Raw genomic sequence first — 20,161 nt, 5'->3', positions numbered from 1 at the left:
CTGGATTATGGTCACTTTTTCCAAAGTGCTGACCTACAACTAAATGAAACACCTGGCCTGGTTCATTACCAAGCACCAGATCCAATGTGGCCTCCCCTCTTGTCGGCCCTTCGACACATTGGACAAAAACTGATGCATCCGACAGACTATAGCTATAAAATTTCCAGTCAATGTTGGAGAAGTTAAAGGCCCCCATATTGAACACCCTATTCCCTTCACTCCTACTTAGAATAATTTTACTAATCATCTCTTCCAACTCCCTGGAACACTGCGGAGTCCTATAAGAAACACCAAACAGTGTGACCTCTCCTCTCCTGTTTCAAACCTCAGCCCACACTATCCCAGAAGACGAACTCTCATCAAACATTCTCTCAGCCACCGTTATACTATATTGAACTAATACGGCCACGCCTACCCCTCTTTTACCGCCTTGCCTGTTCAGAAAGAAAGCTCGAAACCCTGAAACCTGCAACATCAATTTCTCAGCCTGCTTTACCCATGTCTCTGAAATGGCGACAACATCGAAGTCCAAGGTACCTATCTATGCTGTAAGCTCACCTACCTTATTTCGGAACATGCATCACCAGAAGAAATGACATCAATAATCCCAAGAAAGCCAAACATATAAAGAGAAAGCAGGATTTATCAGCAGTACTTCACCTGAGGCCCACTGAAGCTGTTACGAATAGCGTGAGGAAACTACTGGAAATGAACGTTCCAGCTCAGCAAGCAAACCTGCATCCTGAGAGCATCTATTCCCCAAATTCATATCTCAATTTACACCTATTTTAGTTGTGTTTCTCTTTCACCCACAATAGAAAGATCATGTCTTTTGCATTTCACGTCCTGGTGCTCTGTTTCCTGTCACTACGGCTCCGCTGCTGACAAGGAATTAAAAAGCACACTTTCAAACATTTACAGTTCTGAAGTAGACTCACGCTGGACCTTAATAGCTAACTCTATTTCTCTGACTCCGAAGATGTTGCCAGACTTGATGATTTTTCGTGAAGAGAAGAGGACACAATTTCAATAAAGCTAACGCCTGTGGATACTGGAATTCTGTGTCAAAAATTAAAATTGCAGGCGAAACTAGAAGCATTGAAACTAATTCACTGGGCCAAACGTATTAACTCTGCTTTTACTCCTCAGATGCTGCCAAACTTGCCTCGGTCCTACAGCCACTTTTGTTCTTGAACAACTTTCAACGACGCGTACCAAAGCTGCTCAAAAGCCCTGTCCAACACGAAGCACCATACACCAAAAAGTGAACGATGACACAAGGTGCACAAATCCTGTTGTTCTGAAATTGGATAAGCCTGGTATTCATGACACAACAGAGCTCTGAATTATGGTTAGAGAGAGTTGCAGAGGGAAACGCATTAAAATCAGATGCAGAATATGGCATTACTGGAAAGAAATAGATTCAGCTGGATATATGAAAGCGTTTTGAGGAAGGAGATAAATTGTTGTGACAAAGCAACATGATTTCTCCATTCAGCCTCCTCAAGTCTATAACAATATAACTGGAAGAGATTGATACCCTGGAAGAAGAGGACCACATTCAGCCATTTGAGCCTGTTGTAGTGGAATTGGAGAAGGATAGAAAACTTTTTGAGTCTTTTAATGGGGAAGTTGGAGATCGCGTTGACACGTGTCTACTGTATGGGAATTGCAGGAGAACAATCATCCGTCAATCCCATTTCAGGGATACAGGAGGACACCGTTTAGTATCTTGAACCTGTTAAGTTGGTTCAGACGCGTACCCTTCAGAACTTTGAACTGCTACATAGTAACAGATCGATTGCATCAGCCCAAATCCTCTGACGCATCATCAGGAGTAGGAAGCGAAGGCCTTGATGTCTTACTCAGGACAAACCTGCCATTTAGACAATAATATTGAGACACCAGACAAACATTTAGCTCATCAAGTTTGTAAACCAGAAACAGAATGAGCCCACTCAGCCAATCATGTATCTAATAAAGTAATCGGAACAGATATCTGATGCCTTTTGCCTGTTCCCCAGGAATTGAAAGGAAACGTTGACGTTGTAGAAAAGGATGTGTCTTCATTAGTGAATAGAGAGTTTTGGGCAAATTGTTTGAGTTAAAGGCACATGATTATAATTCATTTCTAATGAATAAATAAAAGTAGATTTCCAAGGTCACCCAGAATATATCACAGACAGATTTATATGCTTGAGTTCTGTAAAGACGTGCCAAGGAATTAGATAATAGAGAGCCTGGAGATGTGAAGTACCTGAACTTCTGGAAGGCATTGAATAAAGTGCTGAACAACGGGTTAAATGAGAAAGTAAGTGCACATGGAGTTTAAGGGAATTCATTCGCCCGGATAAAGGCTGAGTCAAAACAACACATTTCAGAAAGATGGAATAAATGGATCGTTTCATGGTTGGCAAATTTTGGGCTGGCATAGATGTCAGATCACGGGCCCCAATTACTTGCAATCAAATATATAACTTGGATGCTGAGTTAGAATTTCCGATGAAACTACAATAGGTGGGAAAATAGGTTGACGCTTGAAGATATAAAATGCTTACAAATGGACGTAAATAGTTCAGACAAATGAACGAACGCTGCCTCACATCGCCAGAAACCCGGCTTCCATTCCTGCCTCAAGCGACTCCATGTGTGCAATTTTGCCCATTCTCCACGGGTCTGCGTGGGTTTCCTCCGGGTGCTGCGGTTTCCTCCCACAATGCAAAAATGTACAGCTTTGGTGAATTGGCCATGCTAAATTGACCGTAGTGTTGGGTGAAGGGGAAAATGTAAGGGAATGGATCTGGTGAGTTGCACTTCGGTGGGTCGGTGAGGACTTGTTGGGCCAAAGGGCCTGTTTCTACACTGTTAGTAATCTAATCTAAACATTTGGCAGTTAAATTTCCCACAGTAATCGAAAGGCAATTTGTTGTTTGAATAGAGAGAAACTTCAGAGTGCTTATATGCTGAGGGATCCGGGTGACCTCGGGTACCCATGAAATGACAAAGGTAAGTCCAATTTCAGCATTTGCTTGTTAAAGAATAGAGTATGCAAATGGGGTAGAATAAGCGTAACTATGCCAGGCATTAGTGAAACAGCAATTGGAGTCAGGCACAGTTTTATTGCCTTGACTGCAGGAGGGACACAGTTGCACTGGAAGCAGTTCAGAAGTGTTTCACTGAATTGATTTCAGAGATGAGGAGATTGTCTTATGAAGAGAGATTGAGCAGTTCAGGTCTGTGCTCTCTGGAGTGTAGATGAATGAGAAGATATGTTATTGGGGTTGTGAGATGCTAATGGCGATTATCAATGTAAATGTGGAGTGGATATTTCCTGATATGGGCCAATATTAAACAAGACAACAGACATGTAGAGTAAGGCAGTGCAGATTTAATGCAGAGCTGGAGAGAACTTACTTCTTTCAAATGGTTGCGAATCGAGTAATTCACTGCACTGGAGTGCAATAGATGCTGGGACATTGAGTAAATGACACGACATGGAGAGCAGACAGAAAAGTGGAACAGTGGCCGAAATAACATCGGCCATGTCTGCATTAAATGAATGAGTAATTTCGAGGGTCTAAATTGCCAATCGATGGTCCTCATTCTAAATCAGCCCTTGGAATGTCTTACACAAGAATTGGGGAGGACTGTTGACCAACAGGAAGCAGACGTATGGGATAAAAAAAAGTCTTACTCATTTTTGACAGAATATAAACAGTGGAGTCAAAAAGCGACCATTGCTTGTTCCTCAACTATTTACACTCTATATCAATGACTTCGTGGTGTGGAATAAATGTAGTGTAATCATATTTGGCGATGACACGAAAATAAGCAGGGAATTACATTTTCAAGAAAAGGTAGAGTTTGCAAATTGGTGCAGACATTAAAGAGAATGGACAATGGTAAGGCAGGTGGAATATTGTGTGTTGTATAACCATTTTCATTTTCTTCAGGAAGAATTGAAGACTATAAGAAGAGAGATTATAAGTCTTATTGATCAATTATGCACTGGTGCGTTCATTCTGATCCTTTCAGACATTGGGATTGTTGCTCCATCACCCTGAAAGTCTGTTCACTGATGTTCACTGAGTCCCCATTTCTTTCAGCGCATAAGGGCTAACTTAATGTGGTTGGTGAGCATTGGCGAATTAAGACCTCAGTGTGTTTTCAGCCATCTATCAAGAGTGAGGGGGTACGTGCCTTTATCCAAAACAGCATCTTTTCTTTCTACGTGCAGACTCGAAAACTGGAATAGCTAACTGCGTCTGAATGGAAAGGCTGTGTCTGCTGCCAGGACAGTGGTATTCAACAACATGATGTACTGTACATGCTCGCAATGCAATATTAATGGAGTGAGAGTTCCTTTAGTTCCTCTACCATTCCCCATTCAAATGGGGGCACCGCACAGCCATGTCCACCATCGGGAATCCCGCTACACTGGGAAAACTAGGAAAAACGCAACAGATCCCCGCTGAGGGAGAAAATATAGTTTTCACCTCTTCAACCATATACATCCTCCGAAACTGAATGATGACACTGATGTCGACATATGGGCAGATGATGGATATGTGACATACTCCTAACTTCCGCTAGATGGAAGCTGAATGGAACTGGGATCCTTTGAAGTACTGGCAGCGCTCTCGTCCTCCTGGTTTGAAGTTGCAGGACATGTTAAGGAGGTGACTAGTTCCTTGTTCAAACTGGGTGCACTCGCAATCTGCTCTTGGGTTAAATGTAGCTTTGGAAGTTGTAATTGGAAAATACAGGGTGGCTATGACAGAGATATCTCTGTAATTAGAATTACTCCATTGCTTCAGAGTTCCCCAATTTGTGCAACCTCTGCTCTGTTTGTTGTTCATTTTACAGACTTTTATGTTGTAACTACAGTCCCCATGTTCCATCTAGAGGTGGGTCACCCAATCCTCAGGTCTCGCTAAATCTCGAAGATCGCTCACAGCAAAACCTCTGGTAAACCATACCCAGCACCTCCAATAACTCCTCAATGACAGACGTTCATCCGAAGTCAATTAGGTACAAGTGCTATGGATTTGGCAGCCTTCTCAAGATATGTTACAAGCGTAGCCTCAACATTATTTTTTTCTGTAGTGTAAAATAAGCCGTGAAGTGGGTGTTTATGACTTGTTGAAAATCGTCAAATCACTCTACCTGATGCGAAATATAATCTTTTTAAACACTTTAGTTAAAATATCAATAAAGTGAAGAACAACATGGAATCGCTAAAATAATGGAACTCTAAACCATCCAAGAGGGACAGTAAATTTTACGAATTAACTATTCTCATACAGTAACAAACAATAAACAAACCATTGGCGAAAGGTAATTTCGAGCGCAGATTCTTGTGTGCGTTTCTCCAGTGCATGAGGAAACAACATCAAGAGAGATCCCCGAGAGAATAGGCGCTGGAATCATGTATTGAAGCTGCCAAACCTGCTGGGACCCCAAGCAGCTCCTGGATGCTGCAGCTAAAGAAACAAAACGAGAAAATCAGGTCTGTGAGCGCTGGTCACTGCCTTTCCATTGTCACCACGATTTTAATGAATGAAAAACCTCCTACGTTATTTACTTATGCCGCTTTTAGATGGAAATTCTGTGCCACTGCTTTTACGGCGTCTCTACAAGAAAAAAATATACTGTGGAAAATGACCATTAAAAGGTAAAGCATCGTCACGCCTCCTCCTTTAATAAAATGAATTATCAATATACAAAGTTGTCATCTCTTTTTAAATCATTTATTCTTGCTCTCCTGGTAAACAACAATACAAACGTAAATTACAATGAATCTAAGCGTGCAAGCATGAATAACTCCAGTTTATTTCATTCAGTTTAATCCTGCCACTGAACGCCTCCATCTTTCTGCATGTCCATGTTTCGACAACATGTCAGCAATTACGTTTGCTCGTCCGATCACCTGTATAATTTTCAAACTGAATGCTGGCAATACTATGTTATATCTAAACAGACTGGATATTTCCTCCTTTAATACCAACACCAAGCTCAAGGTCTTCTTCTCAAATGTGGGATATTTCTGTTGAAGATGTCTCCAAAGAGTCCAACCTCACTTTACATAATTGAAAGTTGATTCCGCCAAAAGTCCTTCTGAAAGACGTATCTCTTAATGTCTCAGCCGCCAAGATTTACAAGCTTTTGCATATCCTAATATTGTATCCTCTTTACATGCTGCTCCCAGCCTACTTCAGTAAACCTTGCTCTCACAAGTATGTTATATTAAGATCTCACACATTCTTCGCAATCCCTCACAGAAGCCAAGCCTTGATTTATTGTCAAACTCATTATCATCAGCCATGCCAGCTTCTATTCTTGTCATTTTAAGTCTCTGGTCTTTCATATGAGTTCTCGTCAACATAGGAACTGAAGGTTTGAACACCTCCAAACTTACAGTGTTATATACTTGATCAACCTTCAATTTCCATATTCACCTATCAAAGTTAGTTTTTATGATTCTTTTAAAGTCAATGCACGTTTATCCCGAAGCCCTCCTTAGATTTCTAAAACTTTGTCTGCAGGCTTCTTGCAGAACTTCAGATGCACTAAAGATAGTTTTATTCACCTCCTCATACTCCCCAGATACCTCCTCTGATAGAAATGAAATTAAATCTCTAGTTCTATCGACCTGCTTTGTTTGGAACAAACACATCCACATTGACAGTGGATGCAGCATTTGTTTAGCCACTTTTTAAAAAGAAATGAAGAAAGGCTTCGACATCCTTCTCATCAAATTTAGGCAAAACTTCGATATATTTAAACAGGTCCCCGTCAAGCCTTTGACGACGATCGTTTTGCTATCCTCAACATTGTCCTCATTCAGCCAAACCTCGACCTTCATCTCCCCTTTTAAGTCGAATTTGCACGCTAATTGCCAACTTTTGAAGAATAAACTCCCTCTTCCTGCTTTTTCTCTGTTTTCCACTCTTTTTTCTTCCTCTCGTTGTCCTTTAAATCAGCGTTTTATCAGAATTCTAAATGTTTCAACTCAGTTTCATGAACAATTGTTTCATCTGTAATTGAATTTGAACATTTTCGAAGACTCCGATGGCATATCCATCAAATTTAAATGCTAAGGCATTGCTGTCATTAGCACTCCTTTTCGCATACACGAAGGTGGCCCCAACGCCATCTTGTCTCCAATTCGAACAGCCTTGATTTGGTCATCTTTCGTGAAACCCCCAAGGTCACTCTTTCCACCCCGAACCAACTACATGTGACTGAGCAAGCCATGAGTACACAGTGTCAAGAATGTGGTGCTGGGAAAGCACAACAGGCAGGCAGCATCTGAGGACCAAAAGACTCGATGTTTCGGCCACAATCCCACCTTCGACTCTGACTTCCAGCATCTCCAGTGCTCACTTTCTCCTAGTTCGTTACTACACTAGGCACTGTTTAAACAAACCAAATTCAACAGCCGGAACAAAACACACTCTGCCTTTAAGCTGTACCATTCTAAACACAAGTTGGAATTATCGATTTAGAATCGGACAAGGGTCCCCAGTTTGCTGTGGACCAAACAGACTGCCTTTAAGTAGGTAGCCTAAACACCAACCTTTTAAGGTGGGTATTCCAGATGTGATGCGACTGGCCAAACCACTCAGCTTTAAGCAAAAAATAACTTTTGTAACACTCTTATAAAAAGATAAACAAAATGAAAAAGCATTTGGAATCATATAACTGGTGGAAAACTTAAACGAGTAATGGCTACAGTACCTTCTAATAATTAAGTGTTCCAATATAGTTAAATACCACAAACACACCACTTGCCAAAAAAACAAATTCAGACATTCATTCTTACATGCAGGTCTCCAATCCAAGGGAAACAGCTATAAGACAGATTTCTGAGAGAATAGCAGCTAGCGGCCAATCACTGAATCTTCCAATCCTTCCAGAACCCAAGCACCTGCTGACTGAAAAACAATTTGGAACGCCTGGTCTGTAAGATTTGGCCGCTCCCATCTAATTGTTGCCACCTTAAAAAAATAGACCTTCTGACACTTTCTGCAGTCGCTTCGGCACCCCTGTCTTAAGGACTTGCCTTCAAAAAATGTTTAAACAAAGTAACGTTTTTTTTTAAAGAAGTGACAGCATTGTTATGAAAGTAAGATTTTTTGTTTATGGAGCGCTGTGCAGATGACGCTCGTGTTTTGCCCAGTGAAGAGATCTATCTGTCCAGTCTTGGGAGAATTGTAATCCTTTACAAGCATAAAGGGAGTATCTGTACTTCAGATGACTGTCCTGCACAGTAGATAATCTGCTCTTGCTCTGAGATACAGTGAATGGGCTTCCCACAAATGTATGCCTCGAAAGCTCAATTTGAACAGCACAAGGGAATATATGTGTGTTGCCGAGCGTGCGTTCCTGCGCATTGGGATCATCCAATGTGATATTAATTGTTTGATAGAGATTACACTCTGTGGAAATCACGTTGAATGTCAGGGGTACGGAATATCGATGGAAAAAAAGTGAGGGACGTTTAATGGGTAGTCGAGATAAAGTGATTGAGAATGTTATAATGAAGGCATTGCCAGACCCAGATAATGTGTACATCAGTGTGCATGAGAATGATGATGGATAGGATTTGGTGGGAATAAGGATACAAATGTGAAGTATTGACTCAGATTCGCTTCTGCAGATTTGAAGCTAGGAGTGTCTGCAGCAGATAGTTGGCATTATTAAGAGTGCATTACATAGTTCGAGGATCAAACAACAAATGGGAAGAGACAGTGAAGTACATTCTGTAGGTGCTCATAGATAGAATTTAAAATGGAGAGGGTATGGTGTCAGGGATCAGCTCATGACCAAGGGGATCATCACATTTGTGACTCATCTGTCTCAGCCTCAGATATTCGCCAGGGATGGGATGGGGGACAGAGAGAAAGAAAAAGATTTTTTGAACAGAACAGCAGATAGTGATCGTCATTTTCCCAATCATTAAACATAAAATGCATACAATTAATCGTTGTTTACAACTGAAACTGAGTAGGTCAGCAGAGAGTCCGATTAGGGACACTGCAAAAAGCAAAGTGGGAGACAGTGAACGAACCATTTCACTGATGCAGTTAGTAGTGGCTTTTAACTTGCATATTTGAATTCGGAGTCTCACAAGGAAGAATAATTGTGGCAACGAGTAGGGAGTAAAAGAAAGAACTGTATTGCAGTCATAACTGGATTTAAGCAATAATATCTGGACAGGCAGACTTACCAGGGACACCAACGATAGCCAATATAGGATAATAAAAATGTTGAATAACGCAAAGAGCATAGTAGATGTGCCAGGATAAAGACAACCAATAATATGTTGAAAGAGCCCAAATATAATTGGATAAACTCCTTTCTATTGTTGTAACGTTTCAGCCCATTGTTCTCAGATTCTCATTCATTGTTGGAACATGCCAATCTGTTGTTCTTTGATTCTGATCCATAGTTGGAAAATTCGAATCTAATGTTCTCAGGTTCTGATATCTCTTCCCCGACTGTCTGGAGCTGCTGATCCCTGTTAGTGTGATGCTTACACTCATATTATGGCATAACACATTGAATGGAGCCTGTTAATGATTAAAAGATGGGACCATTCCAATGTGATTCGTGAAATCCATGGAGATGACATTAATCACAGTCGCCAAACAAACAGGTTCAGTTAACCCCTTCCTTACATTGCTTTTCATACCACAATAAAAGGGAATATTTACTTGATCTGGATAAAATGTATAAGGTTGACTGAAGGATGGACCAAGATCTTTCTATCATTTTAACCCTTTTTTCTTGAATGCGGGAGTAATGGCAGAACACTGCAGATTTGTATGCGTGCCATTCAGATTATAAAAGGAGACAAAACTAAAAGAAAAGAGAAGCTGCATAAAATGACTGGTTGGAATTTTTCGAGAGACAGTTACCCAAGGTACGATGTGTATCGTCCATCGAGTTGTTGTGAGGCTTATCTTGGTATAAAGTGCACTGTTATCAAATCCTTGACAGAGAGCATTGAGAAAGCTGCTCAGGAGAAGGGGGACAGGCAGGAGCATAGGAGTATAGGAGAACATAGCAAGAGAAGTAGGTTAAGGAGTTGGAGAACTCGACATTTCGTGTGTAAGAATTATTCAGTACTGGGAGTGAGTACAAGGGGAGATGCAGAAAAAGGGGGTCATTGGGGGAAAGGTAGTGAAGTGGAGAAAACTGGTGCATCATATAATTGGCGAATTGGTGGAATTCATATCTAGATTTACAAGATCGAGCAAAGGACGAATCGTTGCAGGGCACTAATAAATGGAAGAATTGGGATAAGGCTTATATAATTGGGAAGTTTGGAGCAGGGCGTCAGATAACGGGAAATATCGTGCAGTTACCAGTAAATGGGACAATTGAGACAGGACAATATTGAATGAGAAAATCAGAGTAAGATACCCCAAAATAGTCTGTGGCACCCAGTCATTAAAATAATTGCTGTACGGCAAATATTTGAAGGTAAGTTCACATTTGATATTTGGGAGGCTTTTGAAGACAGTTTGACAAACTTCAGGAGAGATATATTCCTATGAAAATGGGTCGAGCAATGGAAAGATAAGGGAACGATGGTTGACAGGTGAATTTATGAGACTACCTAAGAGGGAAAAGGAAGCGCAATTGAGGTTTAGGCGATTCAAGACAGATGAAGGTTTGGAAAAATGTTGGGAATGTGGAACCAATCCGAAACGGTGAATTAAGAGGTTTAAAATGTGTCATTAGATATGTTTAGCAAACGGGGTTAAAACGAATTCCAAAAACTTTTATTCATGTATCAGGAGCAAGGTGACAACTAGAGGAAGGGTTTCCCACTGAAGGACAAAACCGGACATTTATTTGTACATTCAGAGAAAATGCGTGCGATTCTTAATGAATACTTTGTATCAGTTTTCAGCGAGTTGAGGGGCATGACGGATGTTGAGGGGATGGATAGATATTTCATTACTCATGGTCATGGCGACATAAGCAGGGAAGTAGTGTTGGTTTTCCTAACAGGCATTAAGGTGGACAAGTCCCGAGGTCCGGATTGGATCTACCCCAGTGTACAGAGCTGGTGAAATAGCTGGTGATTTAACAGATATGCTTTCAGCAATCTTGAATACGGGTGAGGTCCCGGCAGACTGGAGAACTGCTCATTCTTTTCCCTTTTTAAGAATGTATGCGGGGCAATCTAGGCAATTATACACCAGTGACCCTGACGTCAGTTGTCGGGAAGCTGCTGGAAACGTTACTGAGGGCAGGATCTGTTCCTATTTGGAAAATAATGGGCTTATCAGTGATAGGCAACACTGTTTTGAGCAGGCAATGTCATATCTTGGAAATTAAATAGAATTCTTTGAGGAAGTGACAAAGTTGATTGATGAGGGAAGGGCTGTCTATGTCATATACATGGATTTTAATAATGGATGTGGTAAGTTTGCCCATGGTCGGCTGATGAATAATGCGAGTAGCATGGTGTCCAGGGTTTACAAGTTAGATGGCAAGAGAACTGGTTGGGCAAAAGAAGGCAGTGAGTAATAGTGCAACACAGGTTCCGAAATGATGATCTGTGAGCAGTGATGTTCCATAGGGATCCATACTGGGAACACTATTGTTTTTGATGCATGTAAATGATTTGGTGGAAGGTGGAGGTGGCCTGATTAGCAAGTTTGCAGGTAATCTTATGATTGATAGAATAGCAGATAGGGAAGGGGACTGTCAGACAATTCAGCAGAATGTACGTACTTTGGAGACTCGGGCAGAGAAATGGCATATGGAGTTCAATCTGGGCAAATGCGATGTGATGCATTTTGCAAGACCCAATTCAAGAATGACCTCCAAAGTAAATGGTAAATTCCTGAAGAAAATTGCTGAACAGAGAGTTCTGGGTGTTCATGTCCATTTTTTCCTGAAAGTGGCAACGCAGGTCAGTAGCGTGATGAAGAAGGCATACGGTGTACTTTGCTTCATTGGACGGGTAACTGAGGATAAGAGTTGGCAGCTCATTTTACTGTTGTATTAACATATTTTTCCGCAACATTTGGAATACTGTGTACAGTTCTTGTCACCACATTACTGAAACGATGTGCATGTGCAAGAGAGGGTGCATAGGATTTTCACTGGGATGTTGCCTGCTGTGGAGGTCTCTGCATAGGAAGAGTGGTCGATCAGTTTAGCATTATATTCATGAGATATACGCAGGTTGAGAGGGGCCCTGATTATGACTCACAAAATCACGAGATGATTTCCTTCCCTGAAATGTGGGACACAATTCCTGGAGTTCACTCGAAGAGATATGGTTCTAAAGTCCTTTCTGCAAAGGGTGGCGGGTGCTAGGAACGCGTTGCCAGCTGAGGTGTTGGGGCAGGAAGGATATCAACATGTAAGACCTATTGAGACAGATGCATGAATAGACAGGCAACAAAGGGATACAGGTGCTTAGAAATTGGCGAAAGGTTTCGATACAGGATTTGGATCAGCGGAGGCTTGGAGAGCAGAGAAAATCCATCTGATAAACCAGCATTTCCACAAACATCATTTACTGCATTACTTACTTCTGATGTGCTCTGGTCCACACTAGGGAGACGGGACGCCACCATGTAGTATGCTTCCCGAGAACATTCCCGTGACACGTGCATGGAACAACCCCAACGCACCTTGGCTGATCACTTTAAGTCCCCCTCCCACTCCACCAAGCACATGCCGTTACTGGGCCACCTCTACTACCAAACCTTTCCACCCTTCTCCAGGAGAGAGAAAGCCTCATCTTCCGCATTGTGAACTCCCAACCTGACCGGATCAATGTGGATTTCACTCGTTTTCGCATTTCCACTTCATGTCACATAAGTTCATGCCACAAGTCAAGAGTTATCGATGGGGCTAGGGCAATTACAATCCGATTCAGCAAGAATTAGGATGCATAGAATGGGGTCGTGAAATGCAGGCGATGCAGAAAATGGAAATGTGGAACTGGTTTAAAGAACAGATATTGCGTGTCCTTGATGGGTAGGTCGTGTCTCACAATCCTCATTGAGTTTTTAGAGAAGGTGACCAAACAGGGCAGTTGATGTGATATACATGAACTTCAGTAAAACCTTTGATAAGGTTCCATATGGTAGGCTGTTGGAGAAACTGCAGAGGCGTGGAATTTAAGGTGATTTAGCAGTTTTGATTACAAACTAAATTTCTGAAAGAAGGCAGAGAGTGGTGTTTGATGGAAAATATTCAGCCTCGAGTCCGGTTAATTGCGCTGTGCAACAAAATTCACTGACGTTTGTCATTACTGAAAATGACTTACATGCAGGCATAGGTGGATGGATTCGTAAATTTGCAGACGACACTAAAGTCGGTGGAGTACTGGACAGTGTGGAAGAATGTTACACATTGCAGGGGGACTTGGATAAACGGCAGAATTGGGCTGAGAGGTTGCAAATGGAGTTCAATGCAACTCGATGTTAGGGAAGGATAACAGGAAGTCAGCGTACTGAGACAGTGGAAAGATTCTTGGTCGTGTGGGTGTGCAGAGGGATCTTGGAGTCCATAGATGCTTGAATATTGGCACCCAGGTGGATAGTGCTGTTAAGAGGGCGTGCAGTGTGTTCGGTTTCATTCATAGGGAGATTGAGTTGTGGAGTATGTTTTCATGCTGTGTGTCTCTTAGTATCTATTGCTGCTTTAGTTTATGACATCGTAACGGGGGAAGCCTTTCTGCTTCTGAATTCAGTCGTGCAAAAGCACACCCAGTCAGCGTGCTAGCTCAATTAATGCCAGTAAAATAGACAAATACATCATGCAGATTTTGTGAATGCTTTACGGACACAGGAGACAGATATTCGGTTAATTGAAGTTATAAGGCATGAGAAAAGACCATTAAATCCCTCGCTTCCATTCCATAGGACAAGCAGAAGAGCAGACAGCTGTTCGACCCTATTACTCAGAAGCAAGGTAAGAACATCTAATTTACAAACCTGGGACTGCTCGAGATTGAACACAGGAAAATCTGAAGGCCAGTGCGTCCCTAGGATCCTGTTAGCCACGAACAGGAAGTGACTCAATCCCCATAAACAATAATATGTGAATAAGTTGCCTGAGCGGTCCATTCAATTCTGATACATCACTCAATAAGATCATGGCTGATCTGAATGTGACTCCTCAGTCCACTTTCAGCAGCAGCAGGAGCGCTGAGAGTGAGCACAAGAGGGCTGCCACAAAGCGAAGTTTCCCTCTAAAAGGACTTACCTTGATAGTCAATAGCGCCCATTTTCAGCAGCAGCGGGAGATTTATGAACAACCAACTTGCACACTCCCAGTCGCTATAGCTGCTTTGTAATGAAAAGAATTGCTGTAATTTACTTTGCAGCATGCATTTTATATCAACTTTTGCAACAGCAGTTAACTTTCCAAAAATCAGTGTCAAATATCCATTGCCCAAAAGGGTTCAAATAAAGCACATAGACACGGACAGTAAACGATCTGAGAAACAGGGTGTTTCATGGTTCAGGCCTGGATGTGAATAGGTTGTATTAGAATAGGCTATAGAAATAGATTGAAGAGCAGGAGCTGCCCCACAACTTTAACAAGAATGACCCGTCAAACTGACTTTTCGAGATCGATGCCTTGTTCCTAACCTCCCTGCACTCAAGGTCCTGTACCCTAGGGCTACAGTCCAGGTTCCCATGCCCCTGCAGAGTTAGTTTAAACCCTCCCAAAGAGAACTAGCAAACCTCATCCCAAGGATGCTTGTGCCCCTCAGGTTCAGCTGGAGACCATCCTGTTTATAGAGGTCCCATCTTCCCCAGAAAGAACCCCAGTTGTCCAGAAACTGGAATCCCTCCCTCCTGCACCATTCCTGTAGCCACGCCTTTAACTGTTCTCCCTCCCTATTCCTCGACTCTCTATCACGTGGCACGGGTAACAGACCAGAGACAACAACTCTGTTCGTTCTAGCTTTGAGCTTCCAACCTACCTCGCTGAAAGCCTGCCTAACATCCTCACCCCTCTTCCTACCTATGTCGTTGGTGCCAACGTGGACCACGACCTGGGGCTGCTCCCCCTCCCCCTTAAGGACCCGGAAAACACGATCAGAGATATCACATACCCTTGCACCTGGGAGGCAAATACCAAACGTGAGTTTCTGTCACCTCCGCAAAACCGCCTAACTGTGCCCCTCACTATTGAGTCCCCAATAACTATTGCTCTGTCTTTCTCCTCCCTTCCCTTCTGAGCAACGGGGACAGGCTCCGTGTCAGAATCCTGAACCTCGTTGCTTACCCCTTGTTAGTCGTCCCCCCCACAAGTATCCAAAACGGTATACTTGTTATTGAGGGGAACGACCGCAGGGTGTCCCTGCACTGGCTGCTTCCTCCCAGTCCCCCTCACTGTCACCCATCTGTCTATAACTTTCGGAGTAACTACTTCCCTAAAGCTATGATCTATGACCACCTCTGCCTCCCGAATGATCCGTAGTTCATCCAACTCCAGCTCCAGTTCCCTAACACGGTCTTGGAGGAGCTGAAGATGGGTGCACTTCCTGCAAGTGTAATCAGCAGGGACGCTTATGGCTTCCCTCACCTCAAACATTTTGCAAGAGGAACATTGCACTGCCTTCGCTGCCATCCCTCTAAAAGGTAAACTTTAAAAAGAAAACTGGATCTAAAGAAACAAACAAGCAAAATGCAGCACTTACCTGCTTACCACAACGGGTCTTATTATTACGTTAGAGGAGGAGGGCGGGGAAGGCTCTACCCCTGCAGTGTCTCGGATTCTCAGGTCCCAGGTAAGCCAGCGCGACACCAGCTTCCGGGTCCGCTAGGCGTTCACAAAAAACTTTAAACTTTAACCGTTTAAAAAAATAACTGGACTATACCACGACTTAAACTAAACACCAACGAACAGCCGTTACCTGCTCCGCCGAGAGAGTGAGGCCGAAGGCTTGGAGCTGCGCGCTTTTTATCATGATGTTAACGGCCGGAGTAGCGTAGTTTTTGTCTCGGAGACTAGAGACTCTGGGTGTCCTCGATTACACCGGGGAAAATAAAACTGAGTGTATTCAGCCTATCCTTATTATTACATCCTTCCAAAATATCCCTCCTTGGTCTCCTATGTTCTAAAGAAAAACATCCCAACTTGTTTAACCTCTCTCTGTGTCTCAGACCATTGAGTTTTGGGAATATCCTTGTACAATTCTTCTGAACTCTTTCTATTTTAATAACATCCTTCCCTTAACAAGGCGACCAAAACTGAACACAATACTCCAAGTGCAGCCTCACACACAAACTTGACAACTGAAACATGACAACAACTTTTATACTCAATGCCCTGAAAGATGAAGGCCAGTGTGCTAAAGCCTTCCTCACTGCCCTGTCTGTCTATGACTCCACTTTCAGAGAACTCTCCATCTTAACTCCAGGTTCCGCTGTTCCAGTAATCTCTTCCGCCTCTGCTCGTCACGACGACACTCTTGCCTTGGAGGAGTGTCCAAATGAAATACCTCACGCTTATCTCTCTCAAACCCCATTTTACATTTATCAGGCCATTTCCCCAGTGGATCAATGTCCGCTGGAATTTCTGATAACCTTCTTCACTGTCCACAATGCTCACTATTTTAGTGTCATCTCCAAAGTTCCTATTCATTCTGTGTATATTCTCATCGAAATCATTGACAACAGTCATGGGCCCAGCACCGACACCTGATGCACTCTACTGGTCACGGGCCTCCAGTCCCGAAAGAATTGTTCCACTATTATCCTGTGCTTCTTCTTATCAAGCGAATCAAGCCAAATTGCCAGCTCTCCCGGGTTCCATGTGATTTAACCTTCGACAGCAGTCTACCACGTGGAACCTTATCAAAGGCATTCCTGATAACCATATACACTATGTACAACATCCTAGGAGAAAGTCAGGACTGCTTTCTGAAGATCCGAGATGAAAGGTTTAGTGCTGGAAATGGATAATCGATGTTTCAGAAATATGCCCTTCAACATGAATTTCCGAAACGTCGATACTGCTGCTCCTCAGATGCTACCTCACCTACTGAGCTTTTCCAGCGGTGAACAGTTCCACGTCTATCGCTCTGACCTCGTGAAGCTTCATGTTCACTTCGTCAAAGACCTTTATCAAATTTGTTAGGCATGACCTCCCCTTTACAAATGCCAAATGCGTGGGGATCTTATCCCTCAGAATCTTCCCAAGTAATTTATCGACCACACATGATAGGCTTACTGGTCTCTCGCTCCCAGGGATTTCTTTGCAGCTATTCTTGAATAAAAACTTCCATAACACTCCAGTCTTCTGGAACTTCACTTGTAGTTAAGAGAGATGCAAAAATATCAGCCTGGTTCACAGCAATTTCTTCTCCAGCCGCATGCAGTGTTCTTAGATTTTTGTGATAAGGATCAGGAGATGGATCCACCCTCATATTTTCTAATCCGTCCAACACCTCCGATATTGTGAGATGGACTGTCCCCAAGATATGACTACTAACTTCCCCAGCTTCCCAAGTCTTCATGTCTTTCTCCACGGGAAACATATTGAAGAAATATTCATTGAGGACTTTGCCCATCTCCGGTGGTTCTTCTCAGACATGTCCACTCTGGTCCTTGAGAGTTCCGATTATCTCCCTCTAATTGTTGTTTTTCATTCAAATATTGAAGGTACCTCTTTGAATTCATCCTAAATTTCTCAGCCAAGTCATTTTTGTATCCAATCTTTGTTCTCCTGATTTCCTTCTGCAATAATCTCCGTATCTCCAATAAAAATTCATGAATTCCCTTGATCCCAGCTGCCTTCAACTTCCCTTCAACCCTCGTGGAACCAACCCTCAATTGAAATCTCCCTGTCACAGGTTTTCAGGCCTCCCACCTGTCAGAATTGACCTGCCCCAATTTAGAGCTTGAACATGTGGACCAGTTTTGCTCCTCTCCAAAGCTATTTTAATATTCGTAGAACTATGGTCACTGGTCCGAACGTCCTCCACAGCTGTCACCTCCGTCAGCTGTTCTGTCCTGTTTCCGAAGAGTAGGTTGAATTTTGCCAATTCCCGCGTAGGACCCTCTATATACTGCTTGAGGAAACTTTTCTGACGCACTTAACAGATTCCAACCGTCAAATCCCTTAATACTCAAGCTGTCCCAGTTCATGTTATAAAGAACTCTTTTGCTCCCGCATGTCGAACCTCTCTCCCTGTGTATTTGTTCCTCTAATTGCCATTAGCTCTATAGAGGCTGATTGCACAACACGAATAATGTCAACATCCCCTTCTTATTTCTTAGCTCCATTCACAAAGCCTCACTGGTTGGTCCTTCATCTTGGATTACCTTACCCAGCATAAAGATCCTGTAGCCTGGTGCATTAAGGTGCCAGTCCTGTACATCCCTGAACCATGTTTCCGTCATGTCTCTAATATCCCAGACTCATGTAACTATCCACGTTATGGTTATATTGGCCTTACGTGTGAGCCCTCTTGCTTTGAAATAAAACCAATTTAATCCAACAGGCCTTCTTCACTCCCTGTCGTGTTCCAGCCTGACCTGTCTGACCAACCTACAGCTTCTGTTTACTGTATCTGCTTTCGCCCTCGCACTTGCCTCCCTGCTGTTGAGGATTCCAGTTTGTGGCCATAGATTCTCCTGTCTGCTCACTGCAAACTATCGAGCCTCCTGTCTCTAAAGTCCTATTTACCTATCCCTTTCCCGCTGTGTCTCAGAGCCAGTTGTAGTGCCACCAAACTGACTACTGCTGCTTTCTCCTGAACGTTCAATCCTCCCAAAAATGTTCAACTTGTTCTCGAGGGGAATGGCAACCGGTGATTCCTGCACACTTCCCCTTTCCTCATGGTCATCTGGCTACTCGCTGCCTGTAACATAGATGTGACCATCTCACTGAAACTCTTATCTATGATTCGCTCAGCATCTCGAATAATCCTGAGTACAGTAGCTCCAACTCCAGCTCCGCAACACAGTTTCCCAAGAGCTGCTGCTGGGTGCATTTCCCATACCGATGTGGTGATCAGGTACGATGGAAGTCTCCATTCTGCTGGAGGAATGTGCAATTGCTCTCACTGCAATCTTATGTACTGTAAGTCTAAAGAAGAAAGTTAAAAGGACTCTACCTGAGCGTTTTGCTGAGCAGTCGCGCACGTCATAAAGGTTTCATGCAAAAAAAGTATTGCAACTACACATGCATACACTCCTCCCATATAGTTTTTTTTTTATGGACGGAGGGAGACAAAACAGTGATGCATTGTTTTTGTCCTATGCCTGCTGCACCTCGTATTCCCAGACCGTCTCCCGTCTAAGTATGAACCATGCCTGTGTCTGCTTAATTTTCGAAACCAGACGTTTTCAGACGAGCGTAATAGTAGGCTTTAACAGCACCTTACTACTGAGACCATGTCAACGTTTTTTTTCAATCCAGGTCAAAAAGTGTCTTGCTGAGGTCTTCCTTCTGGTTGCTGTGACTGTGCTGATGCAAGTTTCCATCCCAACAGCCAATCACGTTGTGGTTGCCCTTTGCTGGCTCGTTACTTCTCTGAGAAATGGACGTTTGCATTACTTGCATCCGTCAATTCGTTTCAAACTGTGCCTCACTCCGCAGGGAGAGAGGTTGATATTCCAGTGAGCACAGGGCAATTGGAAAATGAACACGACAAGATGGAGCACAACAATGCATTCATCCGCTCACTGTGTCTCCTTCTCTTTCAATTAGGTTTCATTTATTCTGATAACTTTCCAATCCACTACCATGCATTTTCCCCATAACCCTTGTTTAAAAATCTGTCTCTCTCAACCTTGAAGATATTTTATGATCCAGCCTCAGCAGTCTTCAGAGATTTCTACAATTGTTTCCCTCCCACTGATGTGAGACTTGTTGCTCTTTAATCACAAGTCTTAATTCTAGCACTCTGAGTGAAAGATCAATCTACATTTGATATTGTCATGTCTTTTCCCATCTCCTCTGCGGCCAGAGGCAAGAATAAAACAAAATAAAGTTTCAGAGCCTTTTATTTTCTTCCTTACCTCCCACAACATCCTAACATACATCTGATCTAGATCTGGGATTTTCCCACAATCTATCATGCATAAAAGCGCATTTTTCCTCACCTTCGGCATCAATCTTCTCAAAGTTCACACGATCACTCTCCCTGAATCAGGTA

This window comes from Chiloscyllium punctatum, chromosome 43 (genome assembly GCF_047496795.1).
Source record: "Chiloscyllium punctatum isolate Juve2018m chromosome 43, sChiPun1.3, whole genome shotgun sequence".
Taxonomy (NCBI): domain Eukaryota; kingdom Metazoa; phylum Chordata; class Chondrichthyes; order Orectolobiformes; family Hemiscylliidae; genus Chiloscyllium; species Chiloscyllium punctatum.
Note: the sequence above shows the minus strand (reverse complement) of the source record.